The sequence below is a fragment of the Pseudorca crassidens genome, chromosome 16 (assembly GCF_039906515.1).
Source record: "Pseudorca crassidens isolate mPseCra1 chromosome 16, mPseCra1.hap1, whole genome shotgun sequence".
NCBI classification, from domain to species: domain Eukaryota; kingdom Metazoa; phylum Chordata; class Mammalia; order Artiodactyla; family Delphinidae; genus Pseudorca; species Pseudorca crassidens.
Window position 1 is genome coordinate 13,431,054 of NC_090311.1, and position 22,851 is coordinate 13,453,904.

The 22,851-nt window shown below is 46.0% G+C and overlaps 1 long non-coding RNA gene across 1 annotated transcript in view; it reads left to right on the forward strand.

The window, feature by feature from the left end:
* Window positions 1–510: 510 nt before the first annotated feature.
* LOC137208533 (uncharacterized) overlaps window positions 511–22,851 on the forward strand; it is a 59,522-nt gene continuing 37,181 nt past the window's right edge. The window contains exons 1-2 of the long non-coding RNA XR_010935655.1: window positions 511–620; window positions 11,882–11,987. This is a non-coding gene — a long non-coding RNA (uncharacterized lncRNA). The remainder of the gene's footprint in view (window positions 621–11,881; window positions 11,988–22,851) is intronic.

A 22,851-nucleotide genomic window follows, 5' to 3' on the forward strand; every position in this document is an offset into this window, starting at 1 on the left:
CTGGCCTGGTGTCATCTCCACAGCTTATCTGGTAAGAGGTCACCCAAACATACCACTGAGGGAACCGTGTGTCTGGGTGGCCACCAACACACAGGGGCCCTTCTTCTTTGGGAACCAAGGAAGGTCGTCGTCAGGTGAGGCAAGATTCAGAGGTCCCAGATTCACTGAGTCTCCAGCAGTACAATACAAATCCTTTCTAATTTGTACTGGGAGGTGCACGGCACGGGGAAAGGTCGTGCTGTGGTCAGGCAGTGCTGGATATTTATTGCCAAACAGGGCAAAACCTAGTCTCCGCTCGGATAAGAACTGCAGGAATGTGGAAGCGTCCTGTAGGTGCACACGGCAGAGCGTGCGAGGCGCGAACCGTCTACGAACACCCCTCGAGACTTCCGGAGTCTGTGTCTCCGCATCTCCCGAGATCTCGAGCGTGCGTCTGCGTCTGCTCCTCTCGCGGGATCTCAGGGCACCAGGATTGGAGACGCCCTGGAGCGCCGATGCCCATCCCTCCCGCCCTTACGTTTGCTAACGGAAGAAGAAACTGAGAGCCAGGGAGAGGAAGTTCCTGTTCCGCGGTTGTAGCTTGGTCAAGCTTGATGCTATCGACAGAGAAGCAAATGAAGGTAAATCTGTGTTGCTTCTAGGAGCTTGAGGCATTTTCACCATTTCCACATGAAATGTCCCTTTCAGTCCCGTACGCTCTCCACCCTTCTCAGTGGCTCACACGAAAACAGCTTGGGACCCCCTCCCAGGTGGGAACAGTGAGGCGAGTTCGGGAGACCCCAGCTTGAGAGACCCCAGCTTGATCCCAGACCAGTCCAGGACTGATTCTTCTGGCTGCCAGGGGAGAGCTGGACCCAGCAGTCTGGAGAAAAGAGTTCGTGCCGACTGGACACCTGGGGGTCACGGAGGTTCCTGGCATGTGGCCGAGGCCCCGTGTCTTTGCAGGAGTCAGCCTGCAGAAGGTAGAGCTCAGGTGTGAAAGAGATGCAGCGGAGAGGGCCCTTCTCCCCCAGCATCCGTGCCAGGTGTCAGGTGTGCTGAGTCAGGAAGGCCCCTGACCCGAGGAGACCCAGCACTCCCAACGCTGGGCTTGAGCCTGGAGCGGCAGAGAGGCCGACCCAGCAGGCATAGGGGGTCACGGGTGACTGTCCCTAGACTCTGGACTCGAAGGAGCCGATGGTCCAAACGAGGTTGGGCCCTGCGCCACTTTGCCCCGCGGGAGAGCCGGGTCCCCCGGCCCTTCCTGGCCTGCCAGCCCGCCCCTTTCCCTGCCGCCACTCACCGTCTCCCGCCCCTCCCCCCTTCCTTCTCTCTACCACTCACTCCTTTTCTTCCTAAAGTTAATTGCAACTTTTTTCTCAGCGCCCTGATCTGGATAAGCCACATCTCATTAGAAAAAGATTTAGCTGGAGCCAAAGCAGGCTGGGGAAGGAATACCTAATCAACAGAGAAAAGATTTGGGTGTAATTGCTCTCTCCCGCCATTCTCCCCCCCTCCCTCCTCCAATCTTTCTTTGCTCATTAATCTGAAAAGAAAGTCGCAGTTGAACGGCTTGGTGTTCAAGTACCCGCTGCTGCGGCAGACAAATCGAAGTGCTTCGGGGTTTTCTTTTGCGCAGGTGTCTCTATGGAGAGCTTTGGCTGTTGCGCGTAGCAGTAAAGCATTTTGCTGCTGGGGGGTGTGCACGAAGCACCTTGGGTGGGAGAGTAAAACTCTTTCGGGGGCTGTGTGTGTAAAGTGCTTGGTCGTGGGGCAGGTGTGAGCGGGTGTGTGAACCTTTTGGTTGTTGGAGTGTGTATGTGTGTGAAGCTCTTTGGTTATTGGTGTGTGTAAATGAGGTGCTTTGATCATTGAAAGGGTGTGTGAAGCTCTTTGATTATTGAGGGGGGTGTGTGCGTGTGAAGCCCTTTGGTTGGATGGGGGTGGGTAAAAACTCTTGGTGTATGTGTGAAGCATGTTGCTTGTTGGTTACACGTGCGTAAGAGCTTTGGTGGTTGGGATATGTGTGTTTGTGGGTGTGGAATATGACTGGGGGGGTCTGGGAGGCAACCCTTCAGCTGTTGGTATGTCGGGGTGCAGTGTAACCCTTCGGTTGTTTGTGTTTGCTGGTGGGTGTGTGTGTGATGCTTTGATTATTGGGTGCATGTAAGTTCATTCATATACGCTAGTAGCCCCTTTGGTGTTTTCCTTTTGCCCCAACTAAATCCTAACCGATGCTTAAATGGTGACACATAGAAGATGAATTTAGGAGCAAATCATCTCTCCAGGTATAGGGACCGCAGGTCTTCAAACATCCGGCAATGAAACGACACAGTATTTTCATGCCTTCCTTCAAAATTTGGAAATTTTCTACAATGACCATGCATGCCTTTGTAATTGGTGGGGAGAGGGGAGGATATTTTAATTAGTTTTATTTTTTATTCAAAAAGTACTGCATGCTCAAAAAGAAGAGAAGCCATAATACACACTCCTGGTATAATGTGAATGTTACAAGGGGCCAGGTAGTGAAAAGCACCTCTCTTACACCCCGCATTCATTCCTTGGCCCAATTTAGGAAGGAGCTATTATCGCCCTTACAGATGAGGATGTTGATGCTAAGAGAGGTTGGGTAACTTGCTGAAATCACACAGCAGGTGGCACAGTCAGAGTTTGAACCCAGGCCAAGTGAAGGCAGAGCCCTGGCCCTCAACCACTGCCTTCCAGAAGAAAGTAAGGAACTATCTGGGAGCTGGGGGTGAAGGGAGAGTAGGTGGGTCCCTACTACCCTCAGAGCCTCTGGAGAGCTCAGGCCCCTGTGTCTAAGCTGCCCCACCAACATTTCCCAATCTGTCTCAGCCCGGCTCATGAGTCCGTCCTTGTCTTCATTGGCCATCCCGCCCCGGCCCTCTCCCTGAACCCCAGTGGCTGCTGCTGTCTGGGAGACCCAGGCAGATGAGGGCTCCCATCCCCCCTCCCAGCCGCCTGAGGGTGAAGCCGGGCTTGAGCCACTCTGTGTTTCTCTGAGCACAGCCCTTGCACAATCACTGCCCTGGCACCGGGGAATCAGCAAATGTGAGTCCTGGACACAGAGGTGGAGCGTCCTGGTATCGAGGGGGTTCCAGGGCAGGCCACGGAGTTGAACTGGGTGTGGCCAGGTGAAGTTCTGAGCCTGAGAGCAGGGACAGCGTCCAGGTGACCGGAGTCCTGGGCCCCAGGGTCCCACCAGGCGGAGAGGACACAGTTCCTCCAACTGTCCTGTCGCTTCACTCTCCTCTCCACGCTTCATCCTCATTGGAGCTCAGTCTGTTGTGCAGTCATTATGAACACTCCTGCCAAACCAAGGACAAAATAGACAAGGATTTTTGCAGAGAACACAGAAGTGCTGCTTGTGACACTGAAGGAAATGGATCTGGGAAAGGAAGGTTTTCAAAGGTACCCAGTGACCTGAGCAGGGAGGGGCTGGGGATTTATCACCTCCCACTGCTGAGCCTAAAGACAGACCCCCCCAGACCTGTCAGGGCCCAGCACATCCTCTGCAGGTGAAGATGCTCTGCAGCAGACAAGGTATGAATACAGACTCTGAAAACATGGAGCCGTGTGCTCAGAACATCCCTCAAGGCCGAGAGCACTGCTGTCCAACGCAGCAGCCACTTGCCACGTGCGGCTGGTGAGCATCTAAAACGTGGTTAGTCCAAGTGGAGATGGGCCATAAGCACAAACCACACACCAGATTTTTGAAGTCTTGGTATGAAATCAAACATGAAGTATCTCCTTGTAATCCACTGTATACAAGTATGTACATTGCAAAATAAATTGCATATTAGATATTGATAATATTTTGTATATCTTGGGTTAAATGAAACAAATTATGAAGATTAATAGTGATGTGTGCATGTCAAGTGCTTTGGCTCTCCTGTTTTCTTTACCTTTGTTTAACGTGACTACTGGCTTGCACTTGTGGCTCACATTATACTTGCGTTGGACAACACTGGCCTAGAATATAACACCCTTCCATGAACACTGCTATCCCCCTTTTACCGGTGAACAAACCAGATGAGGTGAGTGGCTTGGCCAAGGACACCAGCTGCAGAAGCCAGAGTTTACGTTCTGAGGGTGCTGCTGGCTGGAGAGTCTACCACCTGATGAAACTCCTAAAACGAGAGTATTGTTGTTGTGACACGATCTTACACAGAAGTGCTTAGTGCCAGCAGGACTGAAGCACATTGGGCGTCTGGGGGACATTCAATAAAATCCTGTGACTCAGGGATGAGGATGACCTAGCCAAGAATGTTAAGGTACAGGATAGTTCTTAGTGGTGCTTGTGCAGGCTTGTGGATTCCCTGAGTGAACCTGGACCAGTTCCTTCCCCACTCTGGTCCTCACTTTCTCCATCTGAAGAGAAGGGGCTGGATTAAATGTTCTCTGAGGTACGTCAGGGTCCGTGGTGCATCTCAACAGATTCCTCCCTCCCAGGGGTTGAGAGTGAGCTTGAGAGCAACTTGCTGGGTCCTGGGGCAAAGTAACATGTCTCTTGTGTCCTCTGTGAGGTGGGGAAGAGAACAGCGTGGACTTGGGAGAGTTGCTCTGAGGATCACTGAGAGAATGCAGGTGATGCACTCAGCACACGCCTGGCACACAGGAAGCGCCCGATAGATGCTGGCTCTTGTTGTCAGCGTAGTAGTGAGCAGGTTGACCAGCTGGCTTGCGTAGTTCTGGGTCAGCAGACTCAGATTCGCAAGCAGTATCTGCCTTGGAGCCTCCTCCTAACCTGACACACTCTAACAGCCGAATTTGATCCAAGGCAGGGTCACCTTGAACTTGGCTTTTGAAGGGTTTGTTACCACTGCAACTCAATTCCCTGATTGCATGGGTAACAGAAGCACCCAGGAAGAGCGCAGCTTGGCAGGGGCCCAGAGGACAATATTGCAGCGGGAGACTCAAGGTTCTTGTAACAGAGCGTCTTCTGGCATGTTCAGAGGAAGAAGTGTTAGTTTTTAGTGTTATTTCTGTTGTTTGGTGGTATAGTGGTCAAGTGTCACTTTTCCATCCTCTGGAGGACTGATGCAGATCCATGACCGCAGGCTTTCTTCCCTGCTTTTTCCCACCGTGGGAGGACTCTGACCTCCGTTCTTCTCAACAGCTGTTTTCATTTTTTTATCCCTGAATTGTGGGTAAACAACCTCCGATAATAGATAAAGGCTTTCTGAGCTCAGCAGCTCACCTCCTACATACAACGTCTTTCTCATGAACACAAGTCTGTGTTAGGAGTAAGCTGGACTTGATTTTGTCTGCTGGGTCATTATCTTGAACTTAATTGGGAGGAACCTTGAGTTCAGAGTGTAGGCTCCCAGCTAGAGACGCTAGCTGTCTCTAGCGTTCATTGGCCGCCATCTGCTGGGCAATCTTAGTATGACATGATCTGCTTGGCTGGCAGGGCTAAAGAGTGAAGTGTATTTCATGCAATCAAAAAATATTTATCAAGCAGGAACTGTGTGCCAGGCATAGTTCTAGGCACTTGGGATTCATCAGTAAACACAGAGAAAAATAGTTCCTTTTCACACCGAAAATATTCCATTGTCTGGAATATTATTTATTCATTTACCTGCTGAAGGATATCTTGGTTGTTTCCAAGTTTGGGCAGTCATGAATAAAGCAGCTGTAAACATCTGTATGCAAGTTATTTTGTGTACATTGTCAGTGCTTTGGATTTTGGCCATTTCAATAGGCATGTAGTGGTATCTCATTGTTTTAATTTGCATTTCTGTGATGACATATGATGTGGAGCATAGTTGCATACATTTTTTGTCATCTGTATATCTTCTTTGGCGAGGTCTGTTCAGATCTTTTGCCAATTTTTAAATTAGATTGTTTTCTTATTGTTGAGTGTTAAGAGTTCTTTGCATATTTCAGATAACAGTCCTTTATCAAATGTGTCTTTTTCAAATATTTTCTGCTCATTCTCTTGCCATTGCCTTCCATCGAGCAGAAGTTTTTAATTTTACCGAAGTCAAGTTTATCAATTATTACTTCATGGATGGTGCCTTTGGTATTGTATCTAAAAAGTCATAGCCATACACAAGGTCATCTGGGTTTTCTCCTATGTTGATTTGCTCTTCTTCTTCTAGTTTTCTAATGTGAAAGCTAAAATTATTGATTTTAGATATTTCTTTTCTAATACACGTATTCAATGTTATAAATTTCCCTCTAAGCACTGCTGTCACTGCATCCCACAAATTTTGATAAATTGCATTTTCATTTACTTAAAATATATTTTAAAATTTCTCTTAAGATTTCTTACTTGACCTATGTGTTATTTACAAGTGTACTGTTTAACCTCCAAGTGTTTGGGGATTTTCCAGCTATCTGTCTGTTGTTAATTTCTAGTTTAATTCCACTGTGATCTGAAAGCTGACATTATATGATTTCCATTTCTTTTAAATTTGTTAAAGTGTGTTTTATGGCCCAGAATATGGTCTGTCTTGGTGAATGTTCCATGTGAGCTTGAGAAGAATGTGTATTCTGCTGTTATTGGATGAACTAGTCTATAAATGTCAATTATATCCAATTGACTGAAGGTGTTGTTGACTTCAACTATGCCCTTACTGATTTTCTGCCTGCTGGATCTATTTCTGATAGAGAGGTGTTAAAGTCTTCAACTAGGGCTTCCCTGGTGGTGCAGTGGTTAAGAACCTGCCTGCCAACGCAGGGGACACGGGTTCTAGCCCTGGTCCGGGAAGATCCCACATGCTGCGGAGCAACTAAGCCCGTGCACCACAACTACTGAGCCTGTGCTCTGGAGCCCACAAGCTGCAACTACTGAAGCCCGCACGCCTAATGCCCGTGCTCCACAACAAGAGAAGCCATCACAATGAGAAGCCCGCGCACCACAACCAAGAGTAGCCCCCGCTTGTCACAACTAGAGAAAGCCTGCGCACAGCAACGAAGACCCAATGCAGCCAAAAAAAAAAAAAAGTCTCCGACTATAGTATTGGATTCTTCTTTTTCTCCTTACAGTTCTGTTTTTGCCTCTTATATTTTGATGCTCTGTTATTAAGCATATACACATTAAAAATGGTTATATCTTCTTGAAATATTGACCCTTTTATCATTATGTGATGCCCATCTTTATCCCTGATAAGTTTCCCTGCTCTGAAGTCTACTCTGTCTGAAATTAACATAGGTATTCTTCCCTTCCTTTGATTGATGTTAGCATGGTATATCTTTCTCCATCCCTTTACTTTTAATCCATATGTAATCTTTATATTTCAAGCGGGTTTCTTGCAGACAACATACAGTTTGGTCCTTTTTTTTTTCCAATCCATTCTGACAATCTCTGTCTTTTAACTTGGATATTTAGACCATTGACGTTTAAGGAGATTATTGATATAATTAAATTAATATCTGTATATACCATATATGTTACTGTTTTCTATTTGTTGTCCTTGTTCTTTGTTTCTGTTTTTGTCTTCCACAATTTTTCTGCCTTTTGTGGCTTTAATTGAACATTTTATATGATTTCACTTTCTCCTTTCTTAGCATATCAATTATAGTTTTTAAAAAATAACTCTCCTTAGTGGTTGCTCTTACGTTTGCAATATACATTTACAACTACTTCAAGTTCTCTATTTTCAAACACTATACCACTTCACAAGGAGTTGCAGGTACCTTATAATAACAACGAAAATAACATATAATAATAAAAGAACAAAAAAAATCCTAGTTCTTCCCTCCCGTTCCTTATATCATCGCCATCATTCAATTTGCTTATATATAAGCATACTTAAGTGTACGTGTGTGGGTATTAGTTATATATCCTTAGATATATAATCTAATACATTCTTACTAGTATTTTGAACAAACTATATCTGTTCCATAGACCAATTAAGAATAAGAAAAATTAAGTTTTTATTTTACCTTCACTTATTCCTTCTCCAGTGGTCTTCCTTTCTTCATATAGATCTGAGTTTCTGATCGATATAATTTTTCTTCTCTCCTGAAGAACTTTTGACATTTCTTGAAAGGCAGGTCTACTGGTAACAAATTCCCTCAATTTTTGTTTATCTGAGAAAGTTTTTATTTCTCCCTCAGTTTTGAAGTGTAATCCCCAGAGTATATGATTCTAGATTGGTGGGGGGGTTTTCTCTCAACACTTTAAAATACTTCACTCCATCCTCTTTTTCCTTGCATGTTCTCTGAGGAGAAGCTGGATATAATTCTTATCTTTGCTTCTCTATAAATAAAGTGTCACCCCGCCCTTGCTTCTTTCAAGATTTTTTTCTTTGTCTTTGATTTTCTGGAGTTTTAATATGATATTCCTGGGTGTAGTTTTTTGGTTTAGTTTATTTGTTTGTTTGTTTTGGCATTTACCCTGCTTGATGTTCTCTGAGCTTCCTGGATCTGTGGTTTGGTGTCTGACATTAATTTGGAGAAATTCCTAGTCATTGTTACTTCAAATATTGTTTCTGTTTCTTTCTCCCTTTCTTCTCCTTCTGGTATTTCCATTACATATATGTTATACCTTTCCTAGTTGTACCACAGTTCTTGGATATTCTGTTCCACTTTTTCCAGTCTTCATTTTTCTTTGCTTTTCAGTTTTAGAAATTTCTATTGAGATATTCTCAGGTTCAGAGATTCTCTCCTCAGCCATGTCCAGCCTATTAATGAGCCCATCAAAGGCATTCTTCATTTCTGTTACAGTGTTTTTGATCTCCAGCATTTCTTTTTGACTCTTTCTTAGAATTTCCATCTCCCCACATGTATGATCCATCTGTTCTTACATGTTGTTTACTTTTTCTACTAAAGCCCTTAGCATATTAATTATAGTTTTTAAAAAATTCCTGGTCTGATAATTTAAACATTCCTGCCATATCTGACTCGGGTTCTGAGGCTTGTTCAGTTTCTTCAAACTGTGCTTTTTGCTTTTTAGTATACCTTGTAATTTTTCTTGAAAGCCAGACATGATGTACTAGGTAGAAGGAACTGCCTTAAAGAGGCATTTACAATGTAGTGGAAAGACGTGGGGGGAGGGGAAGCATTCTTTAGTCCTATGATCAGGTCTCAGTGTTTTGGTGAGTCCATGCCCCTGGTCTGTGAACTTCACCAATGCATCTGTTCCTCTCCCCCAACTTTGGTGGGACCGGATGGCTAAAGGGGGCTGAAGTTGGTATTTTCCTTCCTCCACCTGGAAGGCTAAAGCAAGCTGGAGCTGAGTATTTCTCTCCACCTGGGTCAATTAGGCTCTGATACAAACCCCATAGTTTAGTCTCTAGTAAATAGTTTTGCTTGAGGGCTAGCTTGTTCAGAACAGAATTCTCTGGTATATTTCAAAATGGTTCCTTTTTCTATCCCCCTGCTGGAAGCACAAGGGGATTTTTCTTCATTATTCACTGGTGGATCCCCTGGAGATAAACCTCAGAAAAAAATGTAGGGACCCCCTATGACTGTGAATTAAACTGGTGGAGAGTTTAATTCACAGACTTGTCCACACTGAGGTCCAAATATTTGTCAATTACAGTTCCAGTTTTCCTACCCCTGCACTTGTTTGCACAGAGGTTTCTGCTCTGTTAAGTTGTGACTTTCTGTATCCTCCTGTTTGTTTCTCCAATTTTTGGAGCAGAAATTTGCCCTGTGACCTCACTTCTCTGGTGAATATAAGAAGAGTTGTTGGTATTCCAGTTTATTCACCTCTATATCTGCCAGGATGCAGTGTTATTTTGTTAGGATGCAGTGGCGACTTCTAAGCTCTACATGTGCCAGACCAGAAACTTAAAGTCTCCTGGTTTTCTTTTCTTGTACTGTCTTTGTCTGGTTTTGGTATAACAGGGTAATACAACTTCATAAAATGAGTTGGAAAGTACTCTCTCTTCTGTTTTCTGGAAAAGATGATATAAATTTTATGCTGCTTCTTTAAATGTTTGGAAGAATTCTCCAGTGTAGAACTGAAGATTTCTCTTTCAGAAGCTTTTAAAATTACAAACTCAATGTCTTTAATGGTTATAGGGCTATTCCGATTATTTTTATCTTGGTTGAGCTTTGGTGGTTTGTGGTATTTGAGGAATTGATACACTTCTTTTAAGTTGTCAAATTTATGAACATAAATTTGTTCAATGTATTTGCTTAATACCTTTTTAATGGCTGCAGTTTCTGTAGTGACCCTTGTCTTTTTTTTTTTTTTTTTTTTGCGGTACGTGGGCCTCTCACTGTTGTGGCCTCTCCCGTTGCGCAGCACAGGCTCCGGACACGCAGGCTAAGCGGCCATGGCTCACGGGCCCAGCCGCTCCGCGGCATGTGGGATCTTCCCGGACCAGGGCACAAACCCATGTCCCCTGCATCAGCAGGCGGACTCTCAACCACTGCACCACCAGGGCAGCCCGTGACCCTTGTCTTATTTCTTGTATTGATCTGGTGTCTTCTTTTTATCTTTGTCAGTCTTGCCAGATGTTTATGAATTTTATTCATGTCTTTAAAGAACCAACTTTTTGTTTCATTGATTTTTCTCTATTGTTTTCCTTTTAATTTCAATGATTTTTGTTCCAACCTTTAATATTTCCTTCTGTTTACTTTGGGTCTAATTTTGTTCTTCTTTTCCTATCTTCTTGAAGTAAGAACATAGATTTTTTGTTTGAGACGTTTCTTCTTTTCTAATGTAGTAAGCATTTAGTGCTATACATTTCGCTCCCAGTTCTGCTTTAGCTGCACATCACATATTTTGATGTTATATCTTAATTTTCATCTAAGTTCTATGTATTTTTTAAATTTCCTTTGAGATTTCCTCTTTGACTCATGAATTGTTTAGAAGTGTGCTACTTAATTTCCAAGTGTTTGGAGATTTTCCCGTTGTCTTTCTGCTCCTTAGATTTTAATAATTGTCTCTGATAACATTTTACCTCCATGAGAACAGACTTTTTTCCATTTATCCTACCATTATTTTGCTAATGCTGAGAACAGGACAATAGTTTGTGCTCAAAAAATAAGGATGAATGAATGATGGAAATATTTAACTTAAAAATCAATAAAGAGAATGCTATATACCCTGAGAAAACCATAATTCAAAAAGAGTCATGTACCAAAATGTTCATTGCAGCTCTATTTACAATAGCCCGGAGATGGAAACAACCTAAGTGTCCATCATTGGATGAATGGATAAAGAAGATGTGGCACATGTATACAATGGAATATTACTCAGCCATAAAAAGAAACGAAATTGAGCTATTGGTAATGAGGTGGATGGACCTAGAGTCTGTCGTACAGAGTGAAGTAAGTCAGAAAGAGAAAGACAAATACTGTATGCTAACACATATGTGTGGAATTTAAGAGAAAAAAAAATGTCATGAAGAACCTAGGGGTAAAACAGGAATAAAGACACATACCTACTAGAGAATGGACTTGAGGATATGGGGAGGGGGAAGGGTAAGCTGTGACAAAGCGAGAGAGTGGCACGGACATATATCCACTACCAAACGTAAAATAGATAGCTAGTGGGAAGCAGCCGTATAGCACAGGGAGATCAGCTCGGTGCTTTGTGACCACCTAGAGGGGTGGGATAGGGAGGGTGGGAGGGAGGGAGACCCAAGAGGAAGAGAGATGGGAGCATATGTATATGTATAACTGATTCACTTTGTTATACAGCAGAAACGAACACACCATTGTAAAGAAATTATACTCCAATAAAGATGTAAAAACCAATAAAAATAGAATGCTGAAAGTTAAAAAGGGGGAGAGAGGCATCAGAACATTGATGATGATTATCGCTGAGTAGGTAAATGTGGGTGCCCTTTTTGTTGTTTGTTTTTCATATTTTCCAAATTCTCTGCAATGAGCGTGTACTACTTTTATAATCAGGTAAAGGAATTATAAAAGTGGAAACTACTCTTTCTGATCATTCTCACTCCCTCTCTGGCAGGTCACATCAGAATCTGAATTGCTGAAAAAACTGAAGATGAGAGGCCACAAAAAGACCCTGTAGAAGGTCCCAGAGCTGAACTGACCCCAACCCGCCAGGGAGACAGGTAAGGACCCTGCTGGCAATCCACTTTTGTAAGCTTCTGAGATTGCTGCCACAGTAACTTTATCACGAAGACCACGACCACTTTGAGTCACAAGGGTCAATTTCACGCTTCTTTTCTCACCCCTCCCCCCAAGAGGCCCCTAGAGGTCTTGTGAATTAATATTCATCCCAAAAGATCTAGTTTGCCATTGGAAATTGAACATTCATCTACCTAAATCCAGCCTTTAAAATTCTTTTGACAGTTTACTTTGAGGAAGCAGTATTGGCGTTTGCTTTCAAGATTCATGGTGTGCAAAAGATTACAAAAGAAATAAGAGGGAACAGAGAGGAGATACTGTCTTTTTAAAATATAATTATCTTTTACACCTTTAGTCACAGTCTCTTCATGTTTTTTGAAGGCAATTTCTTTGAGAAGCTGAGTAGACTAGACAATTCGATGGTAGTAACCTCAGGTGGCCAGGGTCACCACACAAACAGTTCTTAAGTGTGGACAGTTTCTGAAGATGAGTGAATATGCTTTTCTACTTAAGAAAACAATACTGAGAACTTGGTTTAAATTGTTTTAAATATTTGCATCCACAAAGAAATTGCCTAGACCTGGAAATTTTTTTCACCCTTTCCTACTTTTGAAGTGAACTGACTTGCTATCAGGTCCAGGGATTTCCTGGAGGCCCAGGATTGGGCAAGTGTGTAACCTGATGCTTGGGGGTGGCACGTGGTATCTCCCATTGCTGGGGGACACCCCACACACGGGGGGGACGAGTGTGGCAGCAGTTACATTCTCCTTGCAGCTGAGCCAAAGGAGGCATCAGGATCAACAAGCATAGCTACGTCGACTTGTCAGAGTCTTAAAAGGACAGCCAAGGACATGAGAATCTAGAAAATAATGGTATAACCTGCTGGGGGAGGGAAGCAAGAATCCATATCCCAGTAAAAATTCATAGCAAACAGAACAGCTTATGTTGAAACCAGCCAGAAATCGAATACTGTAATATAAACCAGTCTGTCCATTTAGAAAGTCATTCCATTTCCTTAATTCCTGAGCGCCTGATTCCTGACGTTTTGTTGCTGGTGCTGCCTTGACTGATTTGAACCGAATAGGTCAAAAGGCATAGATGTGTCTAGTCATTTAATTTTTATTGACCCTGTTCAGTTAAATTCAACAGCATCGATTGCTCCTCCAGAGCTCCCCAGTGGAGACCACCCTCGCCCACTGTGCAGACCGTTCGCAAAATAATTCTGGCTCTCTGCTGTCTGAGCATGTTGGGATTCTGCTTCCCCACTTGCAGAGTTAGGTATGGCTGTGAGTCTTGCTTTGGCCAATGAAATGTGTGCAAAAGTGACACTTCGGGCAGAAAGTCCAGGCCGGCATGTAATTCATTCCATCTTCTTCCCTCTTCTGTCATGGTTGTGGATGTGTGTGTCAAGATGAAGCCATTCTGGGTCCCAAAGTAGCTGTGACATGCAGAGCACCCCTTGCTGACCTGTAATGGACTGGTAGCGTGCATAGAAAGCATTCACTGTGTACAGCTGCTGAGGTGGTTGTTACTGCCACATAACCTAGCCTATCCTGGCTGATGTGCACGTAGGCACGTAGGCGCATGAACACACACCCACGTACTTACTGAGTACCTACGCGTGCAGGAGGGACCCAGGGCCATGGGTGGCAAGGGGGTGTGAGGTAAGGTGCAATCTCTGTGTCCAGTTTACAAGCTGGTTCAGCAGATTAGATAACCAGCCAGCGCAGGATGACGACAGCACAAGAATACCTCCCGTGCCGGGTAGCTCCTCTTGGCACCTCCACGATCTCCCTGTACCCTCCTCGCCCCGCTCTCGGCCTGGTGAGACCCCCCGTCTGAACTCCCTGACTAGGCCCCTTCGCCTCTGGCTCCAGGTCAGGTTGCGTCAACAGCAGGGCAGGGTGAGGGCTCAGCAGAAGACCGAAGGCAAGGAGGACAGTGAAGCTGGAATAGCTCTGCTTCTGGCTGCCTTCTTGCAGATTTGCTCCGACCGGCTGCACCCCTGGGTGAAGCTCCTCTCAGCGACCCTCCCCACTTGACGGTCTCCTTCCAGGTTTCCATAATGCACTCTTCCCTCGCCCCTTCAGGCCGGGGGAGGGGGTAAGAGCCCGGTCAGTGACTAGCCTCAGCCCCCTCCACTGTCCCCCTTGGTTTCCCTATACCCTGCCTGCACCTTTGTAAATAGTCTTTTTTTTTTAAGGAGACCTTAAATTTTCCTATTTGAGCATGCCCTCTGCCTCCTGATAGACCCTGAACTCATTGATCCTGCTTTGGGGAGTCAGCAGTGGAACGGAAATGATCATGCTTTGTCTTTTTATAGGGTCAGTTGGTCAAAGAGCAGGGCACTTTAAAAATGATCAATTCTTCATTTAGAAATGAATTGTTAAATGACTTTCCTTCTCCCACCCAAACTGGAAGCTTCTGCCCCTAAGTAGAATAGGTTTGGAGGCAAAGCACTGGCCTCTTTGCACCTAAGAGGAGGGAGTGGACCCCGCAGAGCCTTTGTCTCATGAAGCCCTTTGCAAACGCTGGGGCCACAGGAGCCAAGGAGGATGTGGTGTCACCTCCAAGGAGCCTCTGCATTCCCCCTTTTTTGGTAAAGTCGACACCAGAATTCCAACCACTATTTTCAACTTGAACCTGAGGACAGAAGCCTAATTTCTAGCTGCTCAAGGAAAATTCTAGGCCTTTCTTTTGGATTCCCAAATATAGCATAGAGCTGCTTAGGAAAGAGATACCACCTCTTTGCCACAAGCTTCCCCACCAGGAGTCGTCCTGTGTTCTGCCTTGGGGTTCCTGTGTCTGATTCACTGAATTTATTCCCTGGTTGGTTGGTTGTTTGGTTTTCCATGTGCAAAGCCGAAGGACCCTTTGCAAGATTTGGACTTGGGAGAGTTCTGGGTTCCGTTTTCTATTCCTCCAACCGCCTTTGGCCCCCTCTCCTTAGCTGTACCCAACTCTGGAAGGTGCAGCCAGGAGGAGGCTGGTACCTGGAGCCCCGGCATTTCCCAAAGCAGTTGGAATGAGCAGATGCTTGACTGCAGCTGCTGGAGCTGGAGCCGGGAGGGCGGGTCAGCTCAGGCATGCTAGGATATAAAGTTAGAGGAAGTGGAGACAGCAGTTGGGAAGATTTAGGAGCTCTTGGGCTACACTGGATTTTACTGTGTTGTCGTTGACATATGTTTGTATTCTCTCCTGAGCAGGTTAGAGGGGGGAGAGTTAAGGGAGGGCGTTCCCGGGTGCCAGGTCTGCACAGCTGGGCGGATGGGGGAAGATGCGGGGAGGGGGGAGATTGTCTGGGAGTCTGAACATCGTGTTTTCTCCTCAAGTTCCAGAGGGTGCACGCCAGGGCCTGGGGTGGTACCACAGAGGGGTGATAAAACTCACAGCAGTACAGCTTGCATTAACAACTCCCTTGAATTAAAAACACGCTTTTCAAGGAAACAAATACGATTCCATCAGCAAACACATTATAAGCATGAGGAAAGGCAGGGCTGTTGAGCAGCGTAAGAGTTTCAGAAAAGAAGAGGGGAGATACTCCGGCAGGAAGGAGCAAGCGCAGAGCGCGTGACCCGTGCAGCCTCGTCCTTTTTGTCAGACCCTGGGAGTGCTTTCTGGAGTGTGGGAGAAATAGCAGCTCCTACAAGCTGGCCTCTCTTCCAGAAGTGACCAAACTGTAGGTTCTCTGTGGCAGTTGCCCTAAAGCAGTGCTTTCACACTTTAATGTGCACGCACAGCCCCTGTGGATCTTGTTGAAATGCAGGTTCTGAGTCCATAGGTCTGGCCTGAGAGCTTGCACTTCTAACAGGCTCCTAGCTCTGATTTGATTTGCCGGTCCATGGAACACACTGAGAATAAATAACAAGGCATGGGAGGGTGCTGCCTTGGCTCAGCACCACTCCCGCTTCCCTGCAGACGACTATAAAGCAAAAGCAGGTGTAGATGGCCCAATTCAGCAGCCTGGGAAGTTTGGGGAAATGAGCCAAGACTTGGCCTGGTGGCCAAGTGGCTGCATCAGGAGCTCCTGCACACCGCCCTGCTCTCCCCCAGGAGTAGGCAATGTGCAGGGGTAGGTTGGGGTCAGCTGTCCCCAGGTGCATCAGGAGCTCCTGCACACCGCCCTGCTCTCCCCCAGGAGTGAGCAATGTGCAGGGGTAGGTGAAAGAGGCTGGTCACCAAGCACAGGTGTGTAGGGCAATGTCACCTTTGTGAATTTCCTACAGCCCTGGACCTATGGGCCCCCAAACTTGACTTGCCACCCACTAACTCACTTATTCATTCATTGCTTCAACAAACACTGAGCGAGCCTCTATTACCCCAGACACAGTGGTTAGCACTGAGGGTCCAGAGATGAAAAAGCAGCTTGTGTCCTCATGAAACTTACTGCACAGCTAGCTCCTGGGAATGGATCCATTTCTCAAGGGCACGTGGCTGATGTGCTTATTTACTCTAATATTTGTGATTATGATGATGGTCGCTTACGCTGTTTTAAAAGCCTGGGATGTCCTCGCCGTTGTGCTAAGCACGTTGCATGCATCATCTCATTAATCCTCACAACAGCCCATGTGGCAGGTACTGTTGTTAAATCCACTTCAAAGATGAGGAAACTGAAGCTCAGAGGGGTTAGGTAACTTTCCAGAGGATACCAGCTAGTGAGGAGAGGAACTGGGATTCGTGCCTAGGCAGGCTGACCCCAGTCCTGGCTCTTAGCCGTTACCCCCATGGCCTGGGTCCGCACTTCTGCTCATGGGCACATTTCCTCCTTGGGGGGAGAGCTCCTGGGAAGCCATATGACAGTCAGTGGCTGAGCGAGTTTGGAATCTGATGGTGGGCAGTGGAACATTGGATGATGGGGGTGATATTAATCACAGAGGCATCACACTATACAACTTGATGCCTGCGATGTACCTATCCCCCTAAATGGACAGACCTTCAGCACCCAGGCACTCGAGTTCCTGGCCCAGGAGCCCTCTTTCCACTGGGGAAAGGCAAGAACACACTGCTTGGCTTTGCTAAGTCTTGCTGTCTCTTCCCTGGGTCTCCCTAGCTGTATACGCGTACACACACACACTCTCACACACACATACACATGATCATGCACAATCACACACATTCATGCACCCACGCACATGCTCACACTCACATGCACCCACATACATACAACCACGCACAGCAACACATATATGCACATACATTGACACACACACACAAACACACACACTTCCGATGACCATATTCTCTTTTGGATATGTTAATACTGTGAATCAGGTGAAACAAAATGTTTGCTCCTCTCTGCTTTGAACTAGTATATTTGTTTTATAGGTTAACTTTCAGAAGACTACCTTATTTCTCTGAACCCATGTCCCATTGGGGCCTCTCACTGCAGCCCAGAGTTTCTTTCCAATTTTAAAGCCCCCAAGTTGTACAGCCACTTCCCTTGACACCCAGGTATCAGATACGAGGAGTCTTAAATGGTCTAGAGTGTCAATGGTTTCTTTTTTAAAGAAATACACACTCGGTGGGAGGTTGGATAACTTTGTACCCAGTCTTCATTCATCCCAGCTGACCTCAGCTCTCCATCCCCATGTAAATCTGCTATCTACCTGGGCATGCTGGGCCCAGGCTGCTAGCAAGCCTTCTGAGGGCATTCTTCTCAGATTTTCACTTTATCACCTAACCACCAGTCCTAATAGCATCAGATAAGAGAGTTTCTGCTGTGCTTGTTTTAAAAAGTCGCAGATGCTATCCACCTGGAGTTAAGTCCAGCCTTAGAGAGACAGCATATAAACACCCAAGGAGACCAGGCATGCCCCAGCCACTGAGTTCCTCAGACACTCTGTGCTGTAGAAGTTCCAGAGAGGGGAGATTACATGAGCTTGTGTGGGTGCAGAAGGCTTCCTCGAGGAGATGAGCTTCCTGATGGACCTTTATTATGGGTTGAATGGTGTCCCCACCCAAAATTCATATGTTGACGTCTTCAAAGTGTCCACCGTCTAATAATATAATCCCAACCAGCAATTCACTGAGTACTTCCGGAAGCTTTGCGTGCTTCGCTTCATTTCCTCCCCTCCCCTCCCCTCCTGCAGAAGCTCCTATTAGTCCCATTTTACAGACAGGGAACCTGTAGCTCTGAAAGGTGAATGTGGCCAAGGTCTGAATAATTGCCGCTCAGTGTCCAAAGTGCTCCAACTAGAGCCGGCCACACTGCCTTGGGAGCTTGGAACTGACTTTTCAAAGTAGCACAGGCAGTGGTGAGGGCAGAACGGTATCTGAGCTGCTTCTTGAAGGGCTCAGAGAGTCCCCAGCAGGCAAAGCAGAAGGGAAGGGAATTCCTGGAGCAGACGCACCCGTGCAGAAGCACCTGGTGTAAAAGAGTACAGTTAGGGGCACACATCCTTTGTTTAATTCTGGAATTTAAGAAGCTTTCGAGCTAGTGATGGGAGATGCAGCTGTGAAGACAGGTGGGGCAAGATTATAAAGACCTCTGAATGGCAACCTAAAAAGTGCAACTTCTGGAAGCAACAAGGAGCCACTGAAGGTTGTTAAGTGGTGAGAGAGCATCTAAAAGATTATAAGGCAGTAGAAGTGAGCCATATTGTCCCAGGGTGCCCTGGGTGATGGGGGAGAAGAGCCTGGGCGGGGGGCTCTGAGAAGGTTCCTAGAGGCAGGGGCCTCTGCCGGAAAGGAGGATCCAGCTAGGCCCAGCGCCCCAGTGAAGGCAGCATGCTGAGAGGGAAAGGCAGGTTGTCGCATTGAGCCCCGAACAGAGAACATCACACCTGGAGCGTTTTCGGCTCAGCCCAGATTTTCCCTACACCCACCTCAGCACGGGAAACGAAAAGAGAAACAGCTAAGAAAGTATCAAGTTTATTAAAACGGCTCAGTTCCTATCTGTCTCAGGCTCTCCAGCTCTGACTTTCCCGCTATTTTTAGTTGTTCCAGAATTCTCCACCCAGACATTCCCCATACCCCCTGAAGAGTGAGCATGTTTCCTGCCTCGCCAGCCATTGCCAACCCCACTCAGCTTCCTGTTCAACCCCAAGGCCCAGTTTCTGGTGGGAGTCTGAGGGACTCCAAGTGTCACAGCCCCCTCTTCTCCCTGGGGCTAGATTCCACAAAGAACCACCCAGAACTTGGTGTTATTCTCCTCTTGAAGAAAAGAAAGCCTAAATCATTTCTTTGGCTGGGTTTTTCACTATGACTGGTTTTCATTAGCTTTTCAAGTGGAAAATAAATTCCCCCCCAGTGGAAAGTTGCCACTTGTGTGCAGAGAGTCATTGTTTGTTTAATATTTTTTATGGTGAATGACCCAAGCCCCAGTCTGCTGGAGCTCTGGCCAGGGCCCTGAGGAGTGTGCTTCAGAAACCTTCCTGGCAGGCACTGTTTGTGGAGCTGGTGGCGGTTTGCCTCTTGTTAAAACGTGAGGGTTGGGCTTCCCTGATGGTGTAGTGGTTAAGAATCTGCCTGCCAATGCAGGGGACACAGGTTCAATCCCTGGTCCGGGAAGATCCCACATGCCGTGGAGCAACTAAGCCTGTGCGCCACAACTACTGAGCCTGCGCTCTAGAGCCCACGAACCACAACTACTGAGCCCACGTGCCACAACTACTGAAGCCCGCGGGCCTAGAGCGCATGCTCCACAACAAGAGAAGCCAATGCAATGAGAAGCCCACGCACCACAACGAAGAGTAGCCTCCACTTACTGCCACTAGAGAAAGCCCATGTGCAGCAACGAAGACCCAACACAGCCAAAAATAAATAAATTAAATTAAAAAATTAAAAAAAAAAACTTGAGGGTTGAGGAAACCTGGGGAACTTGAGCAATCTGCTCTCCACTGCCCAGCCCCGTCTGCAGAGCCTGGACCCCCTCTCAGCCTTTTCCTTCCAGTTCAAGTCCTGGTTCACCTGGCAGAGAAGCTTCTTAAAGCCACTTCTGCCTCCTAGCCTTCCTCACCCTGGAGCTGATAAGGGGGGAAAGAGAAAACTGAATCAGGAAAGAAATCCAGCTGATAGAACTCCAGGTCATGCTGCTTTGTGGAACCAGAGGGGGCCTCCCTGGGCAGAATTCTCCCTCTAAGGGGCCAACTCTGCAGGGGCTGAGACCAAGAGGGGTCTGGGTGCCCAAGCTAGTCCCAAGGTATTGAGTAGCAGGTTAAGACAGGTGAGAAGAGGAGAGACAGGCAAGAATTAGAGACGGGAAGTAGAGACTGAGTAAGTGGGGATAGAGGAAATGGAGAGATAGGTAGAGCAGAGAGACAGGAAGTGGAGAGACAGGAAGAAGAGACTTGGCCAGTGGCAGGAGAAATGGCCAGCAGGGGCCCATGTTACTCAGGATTCCTTTGCCAGCTGTATTCCCCATGCAAGAGGATGAGGAAAATTTAAGTCTCTACTGGGAAAATTCAAGCCTGGAGATCATTTAAGCTTTCCTGGGACTCTGCCAGCCATCTCCAGGGTTTTGTCAAATTTTCCACATACTCCCCTTTGCATGTGGAAACGCAGCCTGCATCTTAGAAACCCCATCCTCAACACTGGCTTTTTTCAGCTCTCGGTTATTCAGGAGGGTTTGTAGATGAAGATGCGCGGGGTAAGAGGTTTTATAGGGACTGGCTGGAGCTATGCCCCTCTGCCCCACCTCCACCCATCTTCGCACATACACACACTCAGCAATCAGTCATGCAGGAGGCACTGGTTGGGGGGGACGCTTAGAGGATCAGGTATTGGGTTGTCCTGCTTTATCCCCCAGGGAAATACCAGGTATCCACAGAACCCCAGGACACGTCCCCCACTGCCTGGAATGACAGCACCTCCTCAGAGTAATTCAGGATTTTTTTCTACTTCATTGTGCAAATATAGAACCAAATCACACAATATAAAAAGTATTATATAGGTATATATATATATATATATATTTTTTTAAGTTCATAGTCTTTCCCTCTCTCCTTTTAATCCTACCTTTCTGAGGATTACTATTTTGATGTGTACATTTATTTTTTTTAATGCTTATAAAAACACACTGACCTACTGGCTTTTTTCCCCCAGAGAAAATGGTGACACGTAGTATTACTAAACTTGCTTTGTTAAACATGTTTAGCAATATGTCCCAGGTATTGTTCCAGGTCATGAGATACGGATCTGAGTCGTTCTTTTTTAACAGCTCTGTTGCATCCCATTGTGTGGATATACCATTGTCTTCTTAGTCCTTTCAGGCCATCATAACAAAAGTATCACAGACTGGGTGGCTTATAAACCACAGAAATTTATTCCTTACAGTTCTGGAGACTGGGAGGTTCAAGACCAAGGCGCTGGCAGGTTCAGGGACTGGTGAGGGCCTGCTTCCTGTTTCATAGATGACCTTCTCACTGTGTCCTCATGTGGTAGACGGGATGAGGGAGCTCTACGGGGTCTGTTTTATAAGAGCACCAGTCCCATTCATGAGGGCTCCGCCCTCATGCCCTAATCACCTCCCAAAAGCCCTAGCTCCAGTTATCATCATGCTGAGGGTTAGTTTTCAACATATGAATTTGAGGACACAAACATTCAGTTTATGGTAATCATGATTTTAATAACCAGTCTTCTGTGATGGGCATTCAGGTTATTTCCAGGTTGGGTTATGTGGTGGTTGTTGTTTGGGAGTTTTGTTTTTATTTTGCGATTATTATAAACAACCCTGTAATAATTACTATGCATCTCTCGTGACATACTGGGGTTTTGCTGCTATAGGGCAGAGTCCTGGAGTGGGATTGCTGAGTCAGAGGAAATGTGTGTTTACGTTGTACCAGGCACTGCCTGATAGCTTCTCAGGAAGATCTTGCAATTCACACTCCTTCAGAATAATCTTCAACTCCAAAACCAGAGGGTGATAATTTCTCAGGGAAAGCCTTTTTAAAAAATTTCATGTCACTTTTAGGTATGGATAAGATGTGAAATTACTTTATAAACTCTGAAGTGTTTACGGATCAGATATCAGCTGGTGATGACTTACTCCTTAAATTCTAAGTATTAATGCTTCCAATCCCCATTCTCCAGATTTTCCCAAGTCAATGTCCTGCCAAGTTTTTTGGAAATTCTCTGAGAGAGGGGGGGAGGAGTTTGCAGTTGTAGGGTCGCCTCTGATTCCTCACCCTGGGCAGCCCTGAAATCATTCTGTTAGTAATACCACACATACTGTTGTGTCCCATGCCACATTTATCCAGATTAAGCCCTTTTCTATAACGCACACACGTGCGCTCACACACACACGCACACACCCCTCATACACAGCTATTCATGTGTGTACAGAGTACTGAAACTTTAGGGGAACTGAAAGGATTTACATCTTAAGATACATATAACTTAAAATTCACAGTTCAATGTACCTGTTGCTAAAAATTCCCCCAGGTGTTTCTGCAATAGGGTTCTGATCTTTGGATTTTTATTTGGTATTTCCCTTCCTTTCTCCCCATATTTCTGTCCTCTCTCAAAAGAACAACTCCAAAGATAGAATAAATCCTCCCCCACCCCGTTTTTTTTTTCCAGGCCACGCAGCTTGAGGGATCTTAGTTCCCCACCAGGGATCAACCCTGTGCCCCCTGCAGTGGAAGCGCAGAGTCCTAACCACTGGACCACCAGGGAAGTCCCTTCCCTTTTCTTAGACACTGAAATTCAGTTCATCCCATCCTCTGCTCCAGGATTTTGCGACCCTGGACAGAAGGGCCTTTCGTATAATGGGATCCACCCTCCTTAGAAAGGCGCATGGGTTGTAAGTAGCAAAAAGTTTTCTCTCCTTTCCATACCAAAAGGTTCATTCTTTTAATCCATTCTCCACCCAGAGCAGAGTGTTCTTTAAAAAATGTAAATCAGATTACA